This window comes from Sycon ciliatum, chromosome 5 (genome assembly GCF_964019385.1).
Source record: "Sycon ciliatum chromosome 5, ocSycCili1.1, whole genome shotgun sequence".
NCBI classification, from domain to species: domain Eukaryota; kingdom Metazoa; phylum Porifera; class Calcarea; order Leucosolenida; family Sycettidae; genus Sycon; species Sycon ciliatum.
Window position 1 is genome coordinate 33,156,746 of NC_088647.1, and position 19,619 is coordinate 33,176,364.

The following is a 19,619-nucleotide window of genomic DNA, read 5'->3' on the forward strand; positions in this document are numbered from 1 at the left end:
AGTTGGAAATATGTTTGAAGCATGAATGTTTACATTTTAGATTCATAGGGCGATAATATTTCTGATGAATACCCATTTTCAGCAATAATTGGAAATTTGAGCATAATTGTTCAGCTGCTGTCATGGAAAGGACTGAAGCAGTGAATGTGCAGAAGAACATTGCAGGTGTGGCACGGGGTGGTTTCTTGACGACATATCGCGCATGCCGTCATGAAACTACCAGTTTTGAGGATAAAACAAGCAGTCCGTGCGCCAGGCCACTGAGTGGGCCGTTTTCATTTTCCTGGGTCCGATCCCGCGGGAAAAAGTCTGCACAAAACTGTGTTGGTGAAGATGATGACGACAATGGCAGTTGGGGGAGAAATTTGGCAATTGTTTTGGCCTTTCTCGCGGCCTGTCTTCGCTCCTTTGCCTTTGCAGCAATGGAAGATGATGAGTTCAATGTTGTGCTTTGACGCCGAGTAGAAAATTTGAATCGCAAACGCCATCTTGGGCTTTATTTATGGAAGAAACTGCTCTCCACGATTTGCTGGTTTCGCCGACTGGCATCGAGAAGTAGACGAGCTGAGCTTTCCAAGAGCTGCGGACACCAAGCTCTCATGGCGGATCTTAGTAAGTACATATTGTTGTGTAGTGAGATGATAATGGTTTGAGCATTCCTGCCTGGAATAACCGATGGCACTAAGTGGAATCTCAAAATTGTTTTTTAGTATTTTTACGAGCACAAGTGTTGCCTTGTTGAAAATAGCACAACAAGAAGAAAGAAGCATCCGAAGGAATACGATGTCATAAATAAATGTGTTCTCTTCCCGTTTAGTGTGCCTGTGCTTAGGATGGTACTGTTGAGGAATCCGAGAGTGCGAAATTTGTATGTCTTGACACTCTGTATATTGTAAAATTTGCATGACATTTTAGTGGGTATGGACTTGTAGTTGTATTCTCTTGAGATGTACCCTCGTTGCTGCTGCTGCATGGCTGCGGATGGACATGCTGGCCTTAATTGCCATGAAAGCTTCTCTTGGTGTCATTGTAATAATATATTCTCTGTCGATATTATCGATTAAAACGAACCGAATGCTGTCTCGTTTCATGTACGCCGCTGACGCAGCTCCACTGCATTCATATTTTGGTGGCTGAACCAAGAGTCCATAGCCCCAAGAGCATGCAACTTTGCACGAGGGGTCTGAAGGGGCTTGCTGCCCACATTACGTAGCGACAAACTGGGGTACCGGCTGGGGCAGTGCGCAACGATCTGCTGTGGTTTTCAGATTGAAAGTGCGCTTTTTCTCATAAGAGCCTTATGAAGGTTTGTGTGCATGGTGTATCGCATGCAGACACTGCCTCGAAACTGCTGCGTTTCTGTGTGTAACCGATCCACCAGGGGTTAATAATCCGGGTTACGTCCTCTTGGCAGAACTACCGGCAGTGATGCCCAGCCATGCCAACATTCTACAGCGCGATGTATGATATCACTTCTGCGACGCGATGCGCGACAATGCGATTGAGAAATTTTTCTGCAAATTATTGCAGTGAGTGCTGCTTCACTGGAACCAAAATATGGTTCAAGTGAAGCAGCACCCACTGCAATTATACTAATAGGGACAACCAAATCCACTTCCATGGAGTTCAGTGTATTATCTGTATAACATTGGAAAAGTATAGTATATAAAGAGCGGAGCACTTTTTCCATTGAATTACTTTCTGTGTTTCATGCATTATTCCTACTGTCGTTAAAAACTTAAAATGCTGCCTTATCTTGTGCGATCTGTGTGTCTTCTCAGGTAGATCGTGCTCCAACGCGTCTTGGCATTGTGTGAGAACAGCACGAAGAGGACCTTGGGTATTAACGCGTCTTGGCATTGTGTGAGAACAGCACGAAGAGGACCTTGGGTATTGCAGCCTTTCCGCAGAAGGGGAATGACTCGCTTCTTTGTGCTAGTGTGCAAACATCCATGTGTTCTCCCAGTACTGCTGTTAGCTCAGCCAGAGGATTATCGCAGATCTGAGTGTGACAAGCGGTCAGCTGTAATAGCTTTGTTGTGAATGCTTGCACTGCTGTCAACTATTATCTATTCTAGCTGTGCCTCGTAGCACTTCTTGCAAAAGACATCATTCTATGCTATTGTCCTGTTCTTACTTCTTGGAACTGCTGAGACCGTTTCATAGTGGGAACACTTCATCTGTGCCTGTTTGACCATAACTGTCTTACATGTGCTGCAATGCCGCCTATATTGGCTCGGCGTGCACTTTTGAGCTTGTCCGCTACGTTCCGTTTCATACACTTCTGTAGTAACGCAATGAAGATTCTCATTGACACTCCTTTACACAGCCAGCGTATGTGGATATTAGTCTGTAGGTGGCTGCAATTTGGGTTTTTGTCTTTCGCCGTTCACTATTTTACCAAAATATTCCAATATTCTGCATTTGTTGGATGTGTGCACGGGTGTCCAGACGAGTTGCTTGGCATAACTCGCAGACAGGAATGCATACACGCCCAGGGTGTAGCTGAGTGGCATTATTACACCGTCCTGATGTGTTCATTGTGAGTGCTATATGTTTCCAGCTGTCCTCCATATACATGTAAATAGCGAGAAAACAGAGGTTAGAAAATTGGTCGTTGTGGTGTTATTTGGTCTTGGACACCGGCGAGAGACCACATACTAAAAGACTAAGGCTTGTTCTTCTGGATGTTGTAGTGGGTGTTACTACGCGTGCCTGGAATACTTGACGGCACTAAGCTAAAGTCCTGCGTAAAGAAAAATTCAAATTTCGACAGTCGGAGAAGACGTGATGCTGCATGGGACAGAAGCACCCCGCGAGAAAACGTTCGAAACTGAGGATAGAAGTTTGCCTTATCCGGCGATGGACGGCGTGTCAGGTCTGAACTCGAACGAAAAAGGGCCTTGTAAGGCCCACCTTGCAATGACTAGAAACTAACAATTCTCAAGAAATAGCTCAAAAAGTTCAAAGTCCACTGACTCTGGAAAATAAAAAACACGGATAGAGTGCGATATTTTGAATCTGGCGCACGGACTGCAAGGTCCAATAAAATCTCAAATCCTATATATAGGAATCGTAAAATAGGGCACAGGTCTTAGTAATATTGGGCAAGGAGATGAGCCTGAGATGTAAGGGTTGGAAAAAATTATCTTATTCAACTCTCGATATCTACTAAGACCTAGCAAGGAAGAATTGGTCACATACTTTTTGCTATTCTCATGCCACACCCATTTTGAGCTGAAAAATATGACCAAAATCCTGTATATAGGATTTAGCAAATTAAGAGATAAGCCCATTGCGCAATGACGTAATTTGTGCCATAGACACCCCAGACAACCACCTGGGCATAGTCGTCTGGGGTGTTGAGCACTGAACAGTGCATTCCTGATCCCAGTGTACTCACATGCATTACTCATACCTTCCATATTTGGCAATGCGCAATGGGCTTATTGCAGCCTTCGTCCCTTCTGACTTCCTTCTTGGATGAAATCATGAGAACAGGAGCCAAATACGGAAACTGAAATGGGGACTTTGATGTGATAGGTGCATTTTATACTGTACATACGCTAAAGAATACTATAATAATGTCAGAGCTCCCCGGGTGCTAGTTCGTACACGAAGTGTGTGGGTTGTGAGGGCTGCATACCATCCGCCTGTGTGGATTCACATCAGGCTTGAGTTTCGAATTCAGAATGAAATGGTCGCCGCTTGGTTGACGACTACACAAAAGCTTACTTGTGGAGCGGCTGTGGACGTGGCGACTGTGGGGGGACCAGAGGTCATCTAAAAACACATACGAGAAAGGTTGATGTGATGCAGTTGTGTATTCCTACAAGTTTTGGCCTCTCTGGATGGCTTAGTATTTAACTGCCAGCCTAGTGCCAGATGATTTGCAGCCAGGGAAGAATCTGATTTCTTGTCTGTGTGCTTCGTAGATAGTATCTCTTAAATTGCAGGCCAAAAATCCGATACATGTATATAGAATGTGAAAATGTGTGCCTTTTATGCCGTTGTTATTGGTCATCACGACCAATAATAACGGCATAATGGTTTTCATGGAAGTTGGAAATATGTTTGAGGCATGAATGTTTACATTTTAGATTCATAGGGCGATAATATTTCTGATGAATACCCATTTTCAGCAATAATTGGAAATTTGAGCATAATTGTTCAGCTGCTGTTATGGAAAGGACTGAAGCAGTGAATGTGCAGAAGAACATTGCAGGTGTGGCACGGGGTGGTTTCTTGACGACATATCGCGCATGCCGTCATGAAACTACCAGTTTTGATGATAAAACAAGGTCCAATAAAATCTCAAATCCTATATATAGGAATCGTGAAATAGGGCACAGGCCTTAGTAATATTGGGCAAGGAGATGAGCCTGAGATGTTAGTGTTTGAAAAAATTATCTTATTCAACTCTCGATATCTACTAAGACCTAGCAAGGAAGAATTGGTCACATACTTTTTGCTATTCTCATGCCACACCCATTTTGAGCTGAAAAATAAGACCAAAATCCTGTATATAGGATTTAGCAAATTAAGAGATAAGCCCATTGCGCAATGACGTAATTTGTGCCATAGACACCCCAGACAACCACCTGGGCATAGTCGTCTGGGGTGTTGAGCACTGAACAGTGCATTCCTGATCCCAGTGTACTCACATGCATTACTCATACCTTCCATATTTGGCAATGCGCAATGGGCTTATTGCAGCCTTCGTCCCTTCTGACTTCCTTCTTGGATGAAATCATGAGAACAGGAGCCAAATACGGAAACTGAAATGGGGACTTTGATGTGATAGGTGCATTTTATACTGTACATACGCTAAAGAATACTATAATAATGTCAGAGCTCCCCGGGTGCTAGTTCGTACACGAAGTGTGTGGGTTGTGAGGGCTGCATACCATCCGCCTGTGTGGATTCACATCAGGCTTGAGTTTCGAATTCAGAATGAAATGGTCGCCGCTTGGTTGACGACTACACAAAAGCTTACTTGTGGAGCGGCTGTGGACGTGGCGACTGTGGGGGGACCAGAGGTCATCTAAAAACACATACGAGAAAGGTTGATGTGATGCAGTTGTGTATTCCTACAAGTTTTGGCCTCTCTGGATGGCTTAGTATTTAACTGCCAGCCTAGTGCCAGATGATTTGCAGCCAGGGAAGAATCTGATTTCTTGTCTGTGTGCTTCGTAGATAGTATCTCTTAATTTGCAGGCCAAAAATCCGATACATGTATATAGAATGTGAAAATGTGTGCCTTTTATGCCGTTGTTATTGGTCATCACGACCAATAATAACGGCATAATGGTTTTCATGGAAGTTGGAAATATGTTTGAGGCATGAATGTTTACATTTTAGATTCATAGGGCGATAATATTTCTGATGAATACCCATTTTCAGCAATAATTGGAAATTTGAGCATAATTGTTCAGCTGCTGTCATGGAAAGGACTGAAGCAGTGAATGTGCAGAAGAACATTGCAGGTGTGGCACGGGGTGGTTTCTTGACGACATATCGCGCATGCCGTCATGAAACTACCAGTTTTGAGGATAAAACAAGGTCCAATAAAATCTCAAATCCTATATATAGGAATCGTGAAATAGGGCACAGGCCTTAGTAATATTGGGCAAGGAGATGAGCCTGAGATGTTAGTGTTTGAAAAAATTATCTTATTCAACTCTCGATATCTACTAAGACCTAGCAAGGAAGAATTGGTCACATACTTTTTGCTATTCTCATGCCACACCCATTTTGAGCTGAAAAATATGACCAAAATCCTGTATATAGGATTTAGCAAATTAAGAGATAAGCCCATTGCGCAATGACGTAATTTGTGCCATAGACACCCCAGACAACCACCTGGGCATAGTCGTCTGGGGTGTTGAGCACTGAACAGTGCATTCCTGATCCCAGTGTACTCACATGCATTACTCATACCTTCCATATTTGGCAATGCGCAATGGGCTTATTGCAGCCTTCGTCCCTTCTGACTTCCTTCTTGGATGAAATCATGAGAACAGGAGCCAAATACGGAAACTGAAATGGGGACTTTGATGTGATAGGTGCATTTTATACTGTACATACGCTAAAGAATACTATAATAATGTCAGAGCTCCCCGGGTGCTAGTTCGTACACGAAGTGTGTGGGTTGTGAGGGCTGCATACCACCCGCCTGTGTGGATTCACATCAGGCTTGAGTTTCGAATTCAGAATGAAATGGTCGCCGCTTGGTTGACGACTACACAAAAGCTTACTTGTGGAGCGGCTGTGGACGTGGCGACTGTGGGGGGACCAGAGGTCATCTAAAAACACATACGAGAAAGGTTGATGTGATGCAGTTGTGTATTCCTACAAGTTTTGGCCTCTCTGGATGGCTTAGTATTTAACTGCCAGCCTAGTGCCAGATGATTTGCAGCCAGGGAAGAATCTGATTTCTTGTCTGTGTGCTTCGTAGATAGTATCTCTTAAATTGCAGGCCAAAAATCCGATACATGTATATAGAATGTGAAAATGTGTGCCTTTTATGCCGTTGTTATTGGTCATCACGACCAATAATAACGGCATAATGGTTTTCATGGAAGTTGGAAATATGTTTGAGGCATGAATGTTTACATTTTAGATTCATAGGGCGATAATATTTCTGATGAATACCCATTTTCAGCAATAATTGGAAATTTGAGCATAATTGTTCAGCTGCTGTCATGGAAAGGACTGAAGCAGTGAATGTGCAGAAGAACATTGCAGGTGTGGCACGGGGTGGTTTCTTGACGACATATCGCGCATGCCGTCATGAAACTACCAGTTTTGAGGATAAAACAAGGTCCAATAAAATCTCAAATCCTATATATAGGAATCGTGAAATAGGGCACAGGCCTTAGTAATATTGGGCAAGGAGATGAGCCTGAGATGTAAGTGTTTGAAAAAATTATCTTATTCAACTCTCGATATCTACTAAGACCTAGCAAGGAAGAATTGGTCACATACTTTTTGCTATTCTCATGCCACACCCATTTTGAGCTGAAAAATATGACCAAAATCCTGTATATAGGATTTAGCAAATTAAGAGATAAGCCCATTGCGCAATGACGTAATTTGTGCCATAGACACCCCAGACAACCACCTGGGCATAGTCGTCTGGGGTGTTGAGCACTGAACAGTGCATTCCTGATCCCAGTGTACTCACATGCATTACTCATACCTTCCATATTTGGCAATGCGCAATGGGCTTATTGCAGCCTTCGTCCCTTCTGACTTCCTTCTTGGATGAAATCATGAGAACAGGAGCCAAATACGGAAACTGAAATGGGGACTTTGATGTGATAGGTGCATTTTATACTGTACATACGCTAAAGAATACTATAATAATGTCAGAGCTCCCCGGGTGCTAGTTCGTACACGAAGTGTGTGGGTTGTGAGGGCTGCATACCACCCGCCTGTGTGGATTCACATCAGGCTTGAGTTTCGAATTCAGAATGAAATGGTCGCCGCTTGGTTGACGACTACACAAAAGCTTACTTGTGGAGCGGCTGTGGACGTGGCGACTGTGGGGGGACCAGAGGTCATCTAAAAACACATACGAGAAAGGTTGATGTGATGCAGTTGTGTATTCCTACAAGTTTTGGCCTCTCTGGATGGCTTAGTATTTAACTGCCAGCCTAGTGCCAGATGATTTGCAGCCAGGGAAGAATCTGATTTCTTGTCTGTGTGCTTCGTAGATAGTATCTCTTAATTTGCAGGCCAAAAATCCGATACATGTATATAGAATGTGAAAATGTGTGCCTTTTATGCCGTTGTTATTGGTCATCACGACCAATAATAACGGCATAATGGTTTTCATGGAAGTTGGAAATATGTTTGAGGCATGAATGTTTACATTTTAGATTCATAGGGCGATAATATTTCTGATGAATACCCATTTTCAGCAATAATTGGAAATTTGAGCATAATTGTTCAGCTGCTGTCATGGAAAGAACTGAAGCAGTGAATGTGCAGAAGAACATTGCAGGTGTGGCACGGGGTGGTTTCTTGACGACATATCGCGCATGCCGTCATGAAACTACCAGTTTTGAGGATAAAACAAGTTCCAAGAAAATCTCAAATCCTATATATAGGAATCTTGAAATAGGGCACAGGCCTTAGTAATATTGGGCAAGGAGATGAGCCTGAGATGTTAGTGTTTGAAAAAATTATCTTATTCAACTCTCGATATCTACTAAGACCTAGCAAGGAAGAATTGGTCACATACTTTTTGCTATTCTCATGCCACACCCATTTTGAGCTGAAAAATATGACCAAAATCCTGTATATAGGATTTAGCAAATTAAGAGATAAGCCCATTGCGCAATGACGTAATTTGTGCCATAGACACCCCAGACAACCACCTGGGCATAGTCGTCTGGGGTGTTGAGCACTGAACAGTGCATTCCTGATCCCAGTGTACTCACATGCATTACTCATACCTTCCATATTTGGCAATGCGCAATGGGCTTATTGCAGCCTTCGTCCCTTCTGACTTCCTTCTTGGATGAAATCATGAGAACAGGAGCCAAATACGGAAACTGAAATGGGGACTTTGATGTGATAGGTGCATTTTATACTGTACATACGCTAAAGAATACTATAATAATGTCAGAGCTCCCCGGGTGCTAGTTCGTACACGAAGTGTGTGGGTTGTGAGGGCTGCATACCACCCGCCTGTGTGGATTCACATCAGGCTTGAGTTTCGAATTCAGAATGAAATGGTCGCCGCTTGGTTGACGACTACACAAAAGCTTACTTGTGGAGCGGCTGTGGACGTGGCGACTGTGGGGGGACCAGAGGTCATCTAAAAACACATACGAGAAAGGTTGATGTGATGCAGTTGTGTATTCCTACAAGTTTTGGCCTCTCTGGATGGCTTAGTATTTAACTGCCAGCCTAGTGCCAGATGATTTGCAGCCAGGGAAGAATCTGATTTCTTGTCTGTGTGCTTCGTAGATAGTATCTCTTAATTTGCAGGCCAAAAATCCGATACAGTAAATATCGGATATAACGTGCCCCTTTGATTTTCGAAAATGTATCACTATATCCGGTGCATCACTATAGCCGATTTGCATGTTTGACCGACACATGGCACATGACTGCACATGAAATGATGCGTACACGCTGGAAAAAGCATGCTGAAAGTGCATGCATGCTCCGCGGACTGTGTACCGGTGCATGACACAGAGCAGTGCATGGCAGTGCAGTACGAGTACAGACTGTACATGTACTAGAACTAACTTCGATACATCATGTGGCATGGCTGCTTCTTCAGCGTGTTCTCCAAAAAAAGCCTGAGCTGGATCCGTGCTCACGTAGATCGTAGATCTACTCGGTGTCCAACGAGTTGCGTAGAGCCAGAAATAGACATGAGTGGCTGTGTACGTGAGTTGGCAACATCATCGTGAGAGGCAACACAGCCAGAAACGGACAAGAGCATGCAGAAAGATCACTCTTGATCATTATATGCGATATTTTCCTGTACATTTGATATGGTTTGCTTCCTGAAGGCCATCACAATAAGCGATATATCGGTATAGCCGGTAATAGTGTATATAGTGATATTTTAGCTGTATTTTTTCAGATTTGATTTTGATTTTGACGTGTTCTATCACTATAACCGGTATATCATTATATCCGGTCACTTTATAAACGATACTTACTGTACATGTATATAGAATGTGAAAATGTGTGCCTTTTATGCCGTTGTTATTGGTCATCACGACCAATAATAACGGCATAATGGTTTTCATGGAAGTTGGAAATATGTTTGAGGCATGAATGTTTACATTTTAGATTCATAGGGCGATAATATTTCTGATGAATACCCATTTTCAGCAATAATTGGAAATTTGAGCATAATTGTTCAGCTGCTGTCATGGAAAGGACTGAAGCAGTGAATGTGCAGAAGAACATTGCAGGTGTGGCACGGGGTGGTTTCTTGACGACATATCGCGCATGCCGTCATGAAACTACCAGTTTTGAGGATAAAACAAGGTCCAATAAAATCTCAAATCCTATATATAGGAATCGTGAAATAGGGCACAGGCCTTAGTAATATTGGGCAAGGAGATGAGCCTGAGATGTAAGGGTTGGAAAAAATTATCTTATTCAACTCTCGATATCTACTAAGACCTAGCAAGGAAGAATTGGTCACATACTTTTTGCTATTCTCATGCCACACCCATTTTGAGCTGAAAAATATGACCAAAATCCTGTATATAGGATTTAGCAATTAAGAGATAAGCCCATTGCGCAATGACGTAATTTGTGCCATAGACACCCCAGACAACCACCTGGGCATAGTCGTCTGGGGTGTTGAGCACTGAACAGTGCATTCCTGATCCCAGTGTACTCACATGCATTACTCATACCTTCCATATTTGGCAATGCGCAATGGGCTTATTGCAGCCTTCGTCCCTTCTGACTTCCTTCTTGGATGAAATCATGAGAACAGGAGCCAAATACGGAAACTGAAATGGGGACTTTGATGTGATAGGTGCATTTTATACTGTACATACGCTAAAGAATACTATAATAATGTCAGAGCTCCCCGGGTGCTAGTTCGTACACGAAGTGTGTGGGTTGTGAGGGCTGCATACCACCCGCCTGTGTGGATTCACATCAGGCTTGAGTTTCGAATTCAGAATGAAATGGTCGCCGCTTGGTTGACGACTACACAAAAGCTTACTTGTGGAGCGGCTGTGGACGTGGCGACTGTGGGGGGACCAGGGGTCATCTAAAAACACATACGAGAAAGGTTGATGTAATGCAGTTGTGTATTCCTACAAGTTTTGGCCTCTCTGGATGGCTTAGTATTTAACTGCCAGCCTAGTGCCAGATGATTTGCAGCCAGGGAAGAATCTGATTTCTTGTCTGTGTGCTTCGTAGATACCGTATTTCCGCAAATAAAAGGCCGTCCTCGTATACAACGCCTTCCTCGTATACAAGGCCGGGGCAGGGGGTGATTGAAAAAATAAAAGACCGTCTCCGATTAGAAGACCGGGCCTACTAAATGAGTCTTTGTCTTGTGTTAAAAATAGAAGACCGTGCTCAAACTGTGGGAAAAAATAGAAGACTGTGCTCAAACTGTGTAGAAGAAAATGGAAGAACGGGGGTAAAACTGTGTGGCGAGAAATAGAAGACCGGGGTCAAACTGGGTTGAAAGAATAAAAGACCGTCCTCGTATACAAGACCGTCCTCGATTATAAGGCCGGGTTAGGACGAGGTTGAAAAAATAGTAGACCGGCCTACTATTTGTGGAAATACGGTAGTATCTCTTAATTTGCAGGCCAAAAATCCGATACATGTATATAGAATGTGAAAATGTGTGCCTTTTATGCCGTTGTTATTGGTCATCACGACCAATAATAACGGCATAATGGTTTTCATGGAAGTTGGAAATATGTTTGAAGCATGAATGTTTACATTTTAGATTCATAGGGCGATAATATTTCTGATGAATACCCATTTTCAGCAATAATTGGAAATTTGAGCATAATTGTTCAGCTGCTGTCATGGAAAGGACTGAAGCAGTGAATGTGCAGAAGAACATTGCAGGTGTGGCACGGGGTGGTTTCTTGACGACATATCGCGCATGCCGTCATGAAACTACCAGTTTTGAGGATAAAACAAGGTCCAATAAAATCTCAAATCCTATATATAGGAATCGTAAAATAGGGCACAGGCCTTAGTAATATTGGGCAAGGAGATGAGCCTGAGATGTAAGGGTTGGAAAAAATTATCTTATTCAACTCTCGATATCTACTAAGACCTAGCAAGGAAGAATTGGTCACATACTTTTTGCTATTCTCATGCCACACCCATTTTGAGCTGAAAAATATGACCAAAATCCTGTATATAGGATTTAGCAAATTAAGAGATAAGCCCATTGCGCAATGACGTAATTTGTGCCATAGACACCCCAGACAACCACCTGGGCATAGTCGTCTGGGGTGTTGAGCACTGAACAGTGCATTCCTGATCCCAGTGTACTCACATGCATTACTCATACCTTCCATATTTGGCAATGCGCAATGGGCTTATTGCAGCCTTCGTCCCTTCTGACTTCCTTCTTGGATGAAATCATGAGAACAGGAGCCAAATACGGAAACTGAAATGGGGACTTTGATGTGATAGGTGCATTTTATACTGTACATACGCTAAAGAATACTATAATAATGTCAGAGCTCCCCGGGTGCTAGTTCGTACACGAAGTGTGTGGGTTGTGAGGGCTGCATACCATCCGCCTGTGTGGATTCACATCAGGCTTGAGTTTCGAATTCAGAATGAAATGGTCGCCGCTTGGTTGACGACTACACAAAAGCTTACTTGTGGAGCGGCTGTGGACGTGGCGACTGTGGGGGGACCAGAGGTCATCTAAAAACACATACGAGAAAGGTTGATGTGATGCAGTTGTGTATTCCTACAAGTTTTGGCCTCTCTGGATGGCTTAGTATTTAACTGCCAGCCTAGTGCCAGATGATTTGCAGCCAGGGAAGAATCTGATTTCTTGTCTGTGTGCTTCGTAGATAGTATCTCTTAAATTGCAGGCCAAAAATCCGATACATGTATATAGAATGTGAAAATGTGTGCCTTTTATGCCGTTGTTATTGGTCATCACGACCAATAATAACGGCATAATGGTTTTCATGGAAGTTGGAAATATGTTTGAGGCATGAATGTTTACATTTTAGATTCATAGGGCGATAATATTTCTGATGAATACCCATTTTCAGCAATAATTGGAAATTTGAGCATAATTGTTCAGCTGCTGTCATGGAAAGGACTGAAGCAGTGAATGTGCAGAAGAACATTGCAGGTGTGGCACGGGGTGGTTTCTTGACGACATATCGCGCATGCCGTCATGAAACTACCAGTTTTGATGATAAAACAAGGTCCAATAAAATCTCAAATCCTATATATAGGAATCGTGAAATAGGGCACAGGCCTTAGTAATATTGGGCAAGGAGATGAGCCTGAGATGTTAGTGTTTGAAAAAATTATCTTATTCAACTCTCGATATCTACTAAGACCTAGCAAGGAAGAATTGGTCACATACTTTTTGCTATTCTCATGCCACACCCATTTTGAGCTGAAAAATAAGACCAAAATCCTGTATATAGGATTTAGCAAATTAAGAGATAAGCCCATTGCGCAATGACGTAATTTGTGCCATAGACACCCCAGACAACCACCTGGGCATAGTCGTCTGGGGTGTTGAGCACTGAACAGTGCATTCCTGATCCCAGTGTACTCACATGCATTACTCATACCTTCCATATTTGGCAATGCGCAATGGGCTTATTGCAGCCTTCGTCCCTTCTGACTTCCTTCTTGGATGAAATCATGAGAACAGGAGCCAAATACGGAAACTGAAATGGGGACTTTGATGTGATAGGTGCATTTTATACTGTACATACGCTAAAGAATACTATAATAATGTCAGAGCTCCCCGGGTGCTAGTTCGTACACGAAGTGTGTGGGTTGTGAGGGCTGCATACCATCCGCCTGTGTGGATTCACATCAGGCTTGAGTTTCGAATTCAGAATGAAATGGTCGCCGCTTGGTTGACGACTACACAAAAGCTTACTTGTGGAGCGGCTGTGGACGTGGCGACTGTGGGGGGACCAGAGGTCATCTAAAAACACATACGAGAAAGGTTGATGTGATGCAGTTGTGTATTCCTACAAGTTTTGGCCTCTCTGGATGGCTTAGTATTTAACTGCCAGCCTAGTGCCAGATGATTTGCAGCCAGGGAAGAATCTGATTTCTTGTCTGTGTGCTTCGTAGATAGTATCTCTTAATTTGCAGGCCAAAAATCCGATACATGTATATAGAATGTGAAAATGTGTGCCTTTTATGCCGTTGTTATTGGTCATCACGACCAATAATAACGGCGTAATGGTTTTCATGGAAGTTGGAAATATGTTTGAGGCATGAATGTTTACATTTTAGATTCATAGGGCGATAATATTTCTGATGAATACCCATTTTCAGCAATAATTGGAAATTTGAGCATAATTGTTCAGCTGCTGTCATGGAAAGGACTGAAGCAGTGAATGTGCAGAAGAACATTGCAGGTGTGGCACGGGGTGGTTTCTTGACGACATATCGCGCATGCCGTCATGAAACTACCAGTTTTGAGGATAAAACAAGGTCCAATAAAATCTCAAATCCTATATATAGGAATCGTGAAATAGGGCACAGGCCTTAGTAATATTGGGCAAGGAGATGAGCCTGAGATGTTAGTGTTTGAAAAAATTATCTTATTCAACTCTCGATATCTACTAAGACCTAGCAAGGAAGAATTGGTCACATACTTTTTGCTATTCTCATGCCACACCCATTTTGAGCTGAAAAATATGACCAAAATCCTGTATATAGGATTTAGCAAAAAGGGGGGACGGGAGGTTCGCTGGCCATATTGCGGTGCCCGTTATAAATTCGCTTGAATCTCAGCACTCAAACATCAGAATTCCTTCAAATTTTCAGTATATGTTCCTTGACATCCACTGACGACATTGCAACCAAGAACTGTGGAAAGTATACTGGTATCATGGAGAAATGCAGGAAAGCAATTTTGGAAAAAATGCGATAGCCGGGCATGATTTCTGCGCAGTTTTTCTCAAACATGGTCACTTGAAGATAAACACATAACACTGCAAAATGATCAGGTACCAAGGGGCTAGGGCTGTTGCCTAAGCACAATGCGATTACAGTTCCCATGGTGTGCCACTGCAGCCTTGAAATAACAATGCACGTGCGCAAGATAACTTGACTGAAGTTCAAGGTCCATTATTTTGTTTCTAACAGAAGATCTTGTGTCCTAAGAAGGCAACGGATCTAGAATGGACCGTACAGAACCAGAAAATATATACTTTTACATACAAGATATGTACAGCATTTCTAAAAAACTGCGCGGAGTGCCCATAATACCCCTAAAATCAGTGAAAAATGCACCTAAAAATTACATAAAAAGGACTGATAGTGGAGTGCTACTGAAATATTTTCACATATCTGACCTGAAGTTGCCATTCAGAAACCACCTTTGTCATATGTAGTGCCCTCTTTCTCAATAGTGGTCTCCTCCCAGCCTTTCCTCTGCCTCCTTCTCCTTTTCCTGCTCTCCTTTTCCACTGCTGATGACTTGCGGAGGGACTTCTTCACACGCCATTGGTCTTCTAGCTCAAGCGCTGCCTTCGTGTGATTGCCATCAATGCATCCACACTCTTTCAGCACACTGAGCAAGGTGATAGCGCCGTTGTTGAAGTTGAGCACTGCCAAACTACTTGCCAGCTGAACGGTGTCGACGGAGCAGAAGCCTTCCTTCGGACACATTCTCCAAATGACGTTGTTGAACGACTCGTTCGCATTCTGCGTTGCACCCATCTGGCAGCGCTCCAGCAGACTTCGTTCGGACAGCTGCATGTAGATGGGCTTCACGACTTCGAACACAGCCTTTGGGAGAGGGTTCTTATGAGGGCTCCGCGTGTGCCCACAGACCGCTGCCAAATATCGCACGCAGCTTCACTCTCCATACCGGGTGCAGATGCCGCTGTGTTTATGCTGCACTTGTGATTATCCAGCCAGGTTGAAAAGGCTTCCTCCGTGATTGCACCACTTCGCTTCTTCTCAGTCCAGATCTTACATTCGTGACAGTATCGACCCTTCACTGTGATGTCCAGTACACGGCCGCTCTGGAAGGAGATGCACGCGAACACACCATACAGCGACGAATTATCCCCTGCGCATCCAAGTGCCGTCGAACGTCACTGCGACGTGGGTGGAATCTGTCATGGCACGCAACTCAGCTGCGGATTGAACCATGTCAGTTTCAGCTAGCTTTACGGCTGCAGCAAGGACAACTTCCTGGTGGCTGCGGTACGCTTTCTCCGTTACAGGAGCAGGAAAATTCATTACGCCGCAAAACTTTCGGAGTCCACCATGGCCACGTCCAATGCATCGCATCGCCAGTACAGATCGTCAATTCAGATCATAGCTCCTGCAAATTTTCTTGCTCAGAGACGTACTTCCACTGTGTCCACACAAAGCGCATTGAAGTCGCAGGGTCGATCCAAGTCCAGTGTCATGACAGTTACTGACGATCATGTCTCCCTTCGTGCACTTCCTACAGACAGTAAATTTAATTGATCCATCAGTTCCTGGAGACACTGTAAATCCACGATCTTGTAGCCAGAGACAGACTCCTCAACATCAGGATAGAATGCATCATCATCATACTCCTGGCAGCTATCACTGGACGACTCGTCTGAATCACTGTCACTCGAGCACACAAGCTCAGATTCAAATTCCATGACCATAATAATATCACTAAGCCATTTTGGCCTCGACGAAATCTTCCGAGAGGAAGCGCTCTGCGCCGCTTCAACGGTGCCTTCTTCCACAACTGGTACAGAGCTTGACTGCTTTGGGGCGTAGTATCTCCTTTTCTTCCTCCTATGGCCACTTCCAGAGCTGCTGGAGCTTCTCTTTCGGTTCCCCATGTAAAATTGTTCACTTTCACGATCACAAACAAAAAAACAAAGATTTTTTCCTTCGCGTGGGCGTCGTGGCGCTGCAGAACGTCATACGCGCGTACGCGATCAAGGAAGCACGTGGCAGCTCTCCATGACTACAAAAACAGAAGCCAGGGTCGCTTACCTGGCGAAGTTGAATCAAAAACGCTTGATTTTGGACTAAACCAAAATCACAAATTTAGGCAATTGTAAACATTTGAGTATTTACATTTGAAATTTATCTCGACATACTTTAGCTCATAACTCCACTTCTACTAAACCGATTACGCTCAAATTTGAAATTCTGGCGCTTCAAATATCCTAAGACAAGATTCCATAGCAAAAAGTTCAAAACTCAGAAATTCATTTTTTGACCCTCTGAACCTCCCGTCCCCCCTTTATTAAGAGATAAGCCCATTGCGCAATGACGTAATTTGTGCCATAGACACCCCAGACAACCACCTGGGCATAGTCGTCTGGGGTGTTGAGCACTGAACAGTTCATTCCTGATCCCAGTGTACTCACATGCATTACTCATACCTTCCATATTTGGCAATGCGCAATGGGCTTATTGCAGCCTTCGTCCCTTCTGACTTCCTTCTTGGATGAAATCATGAGAACAGGAGCCAAATACGGAAACTGAAATGGGGACTTTGATGTGATAGGTGCATTTTATACTGTACATACGCTAAAGAATACTATAATAATGTCAGAGCTCCCCGGGTGCTAGTTCGTACACGAAGTGTGTGGGTTGTGAGGGCTGCATACCACCCGCCTGTGTGGATTCACATCAGGCTTGAGTTTCGAATTCAGAATGAAATGGTCGCCGCTTGGTTGACGACTACACAAAAGCTTACTTGTGGAGCGGCTGTGGACGTGGCGACTGTGGGGGGACCAGAGGTCATCTAAAAACACATACGAGAAAGGTTGATGTGATGCAGTTGTGTATTCCTACAAGTTTTGGCCTCTCTGGATGGCTTAGTATTTAACTGCCAGCCTAGTGCCAGATGATTTGCAGCCAGGGAAGAATCTGATTTCTTGTCTGTGTGCTTCGTAGATAGTATCTCTTAATTTGCAGGCCAAAAATCCGATACATGTATATAGAATGTGAAAATGTGTGCCTTTTATGCCGTTGTTATTGGTCATCACGACCAATAATAACGGCATAATGGTTTTCATGGAAGTTGGAAATATGTTTGAGGCATGAATGTTTACATTTTAGATTCATAGGGCGATAATATTTCTGATGAATACTAGGGGTGAAACGATTAGTTCGAATATTCGAGTATTCGTTCGAAAATTTCAAACGAGCGAGTATTCGAAATTTTGCACTCGATCGTTTTTTTTTTTTTTTTTTTTTTTTTTTTTTTTTTTTTAGTATTGGCATTGTATTTTTCAAAAACTTTTGTTGTAAGGCTGGTCCACTGGTATGCATGACTTTGAGTCAGTATTTTAAGACTTAGACGATGCGATCACCACGGCAAGTAACGTTCTGAGATATGAAAGTACTGATGAAAATCGTTACTTTACACTCTGTACAAGACGTTGGCGACTTTTGTTCTATGTTCACAGATGATTTCTTCCGAATTGGTCGAGAACTCGCAAATCTAATGCTTTTGAATTTTGATAAAATACTCGAAATAATCGGATACTCGATCGAATATTATGAACGAGTGATCGGTTGGTCAAAATAGATACTCGTTTCACCCCTAATGAATACCCATTTTCAGCAATAATTGGAAATTTGAGCATAATTGTTCAGCTGCTGTCATGGAAAGGACTGAAGCAGTGAATGTGCAGAAGAACATTGCAGGTGTGGCACGGGGTGGTTTCTTGACGACATATCGCGCATGCCGTCATGAAACTACCAGTTTTGAGGATAAAACAAGGTCCAATAAAATCTCAAATCCTATATATAGGAATCGTGAAATAGGGCACAGGCCTTAGTAATATTGGGCAAGGAGATGAGCCTGAGATGTTAGTGTTTGAAAAAATTATCTTATTCAACTCTCGATATCTACTAAGACCTAGCAAGGAAGAATTGGTCACATACTTTTTGCTATTCTCATGCCACACCCATTTTGAGCTGAAAAATATGACCAAAATCCTGTATATAGGATTTAGCAAATTAAGAGATAAGCCCATTGCGCAATGACGTAATTTGTGCCATAGACACCCCAGACAACCACCTGGGCATAGTCGTCTGGGGTGTTGAGCACTGAACAGTTCATTCCTGATCCCAGTGTACTCACATGCATTACTCATACCTTCCATATTTGGCAATGCGCAATGGGCTTATTGCAGCCTTCGTCCCTTCTGACTTCCTTCTTGGATGAAATCATGAGAACAGGAGCCAAATACGGAAACTGAAATGGGGACTTTGATGTGATAGGTGCATTTTATACTGTACATACGCTAAAGAATACTATAATAATGTCAGAGCTCCCCGGGTGCTAGTTCGTACACGAAGTGTGTGGGTTGTGAGGGCTGCATACCACCCGCCTGTGTGGATTCACATCAGGCTTGAGTTTCGAATTCAGAATGAAATGGTCGCCGCTTGGTTGACGACTACACAAAAGCTTACTTGTGGAGCGGCTGTGGACGTGGCGACTGTGGGGGGACCAGAGGTCATCTAAAAACACATACGAGAAAGGTTGATGTGATGCAGTTGTGTATTCCTACAAGTTTTGGCCTCTCTGGATGGCTTAGTATTTAACTGCCAGCCTAGTGCCAGATGATTTGCAGCCAGGGAAGAATCTGATTTCTTGTCTGTGTGCTTCGTAGATAGTATCTCTTAATTTGCAGGCCAAAAATCCGATACATGTATATAGAATGTGAAAATGTGTGCCTTTTATGCCGTTGTTATTGGTCATCACGACCAATAATAACGGCATAATGGTTTTCATGGAAGTTGGAAATATGTTTGAGGCATGAATGTTTACATTTTAGATTCATAGGGCGATAATTTTCCATACCCGCTCCTCCAGTGCACATACTACTTCCGTCACTAGGTCCCAAATCTCTTTTTCTCTGGCCTTGCCTTCTGCCCACACTAAAGCTGGTTTTTCTCGTCTTGGC

General features: G+C 43.2%; 1 protein-coding gene and 1 long non-coding RNA gene across 2 annotated transcripts in view; one reads left to right on the forward strand and one right to left on the reverse strand.

The window, feature by feature from the left end:
- Positions 1-19,619, reverse strand: part of LOC135818392 (carbonic anhydrase 1-like) — a 199,853-nt gene that overhangs the window by 10,722 nt on the left and 169,512 nt on the right. The window lies entirely within an intron of this gene.
- On the forward strand, positions 246-2,423 carry LOC135816733 (uncharacterized). Its single transcript, XR_010553475.1, has 2 exons — positions 246-612; positions 1,782-2,423. It is a non-coding gene; the product is annotated as an uncharacterized LOC135816733 (long non-coding RNA).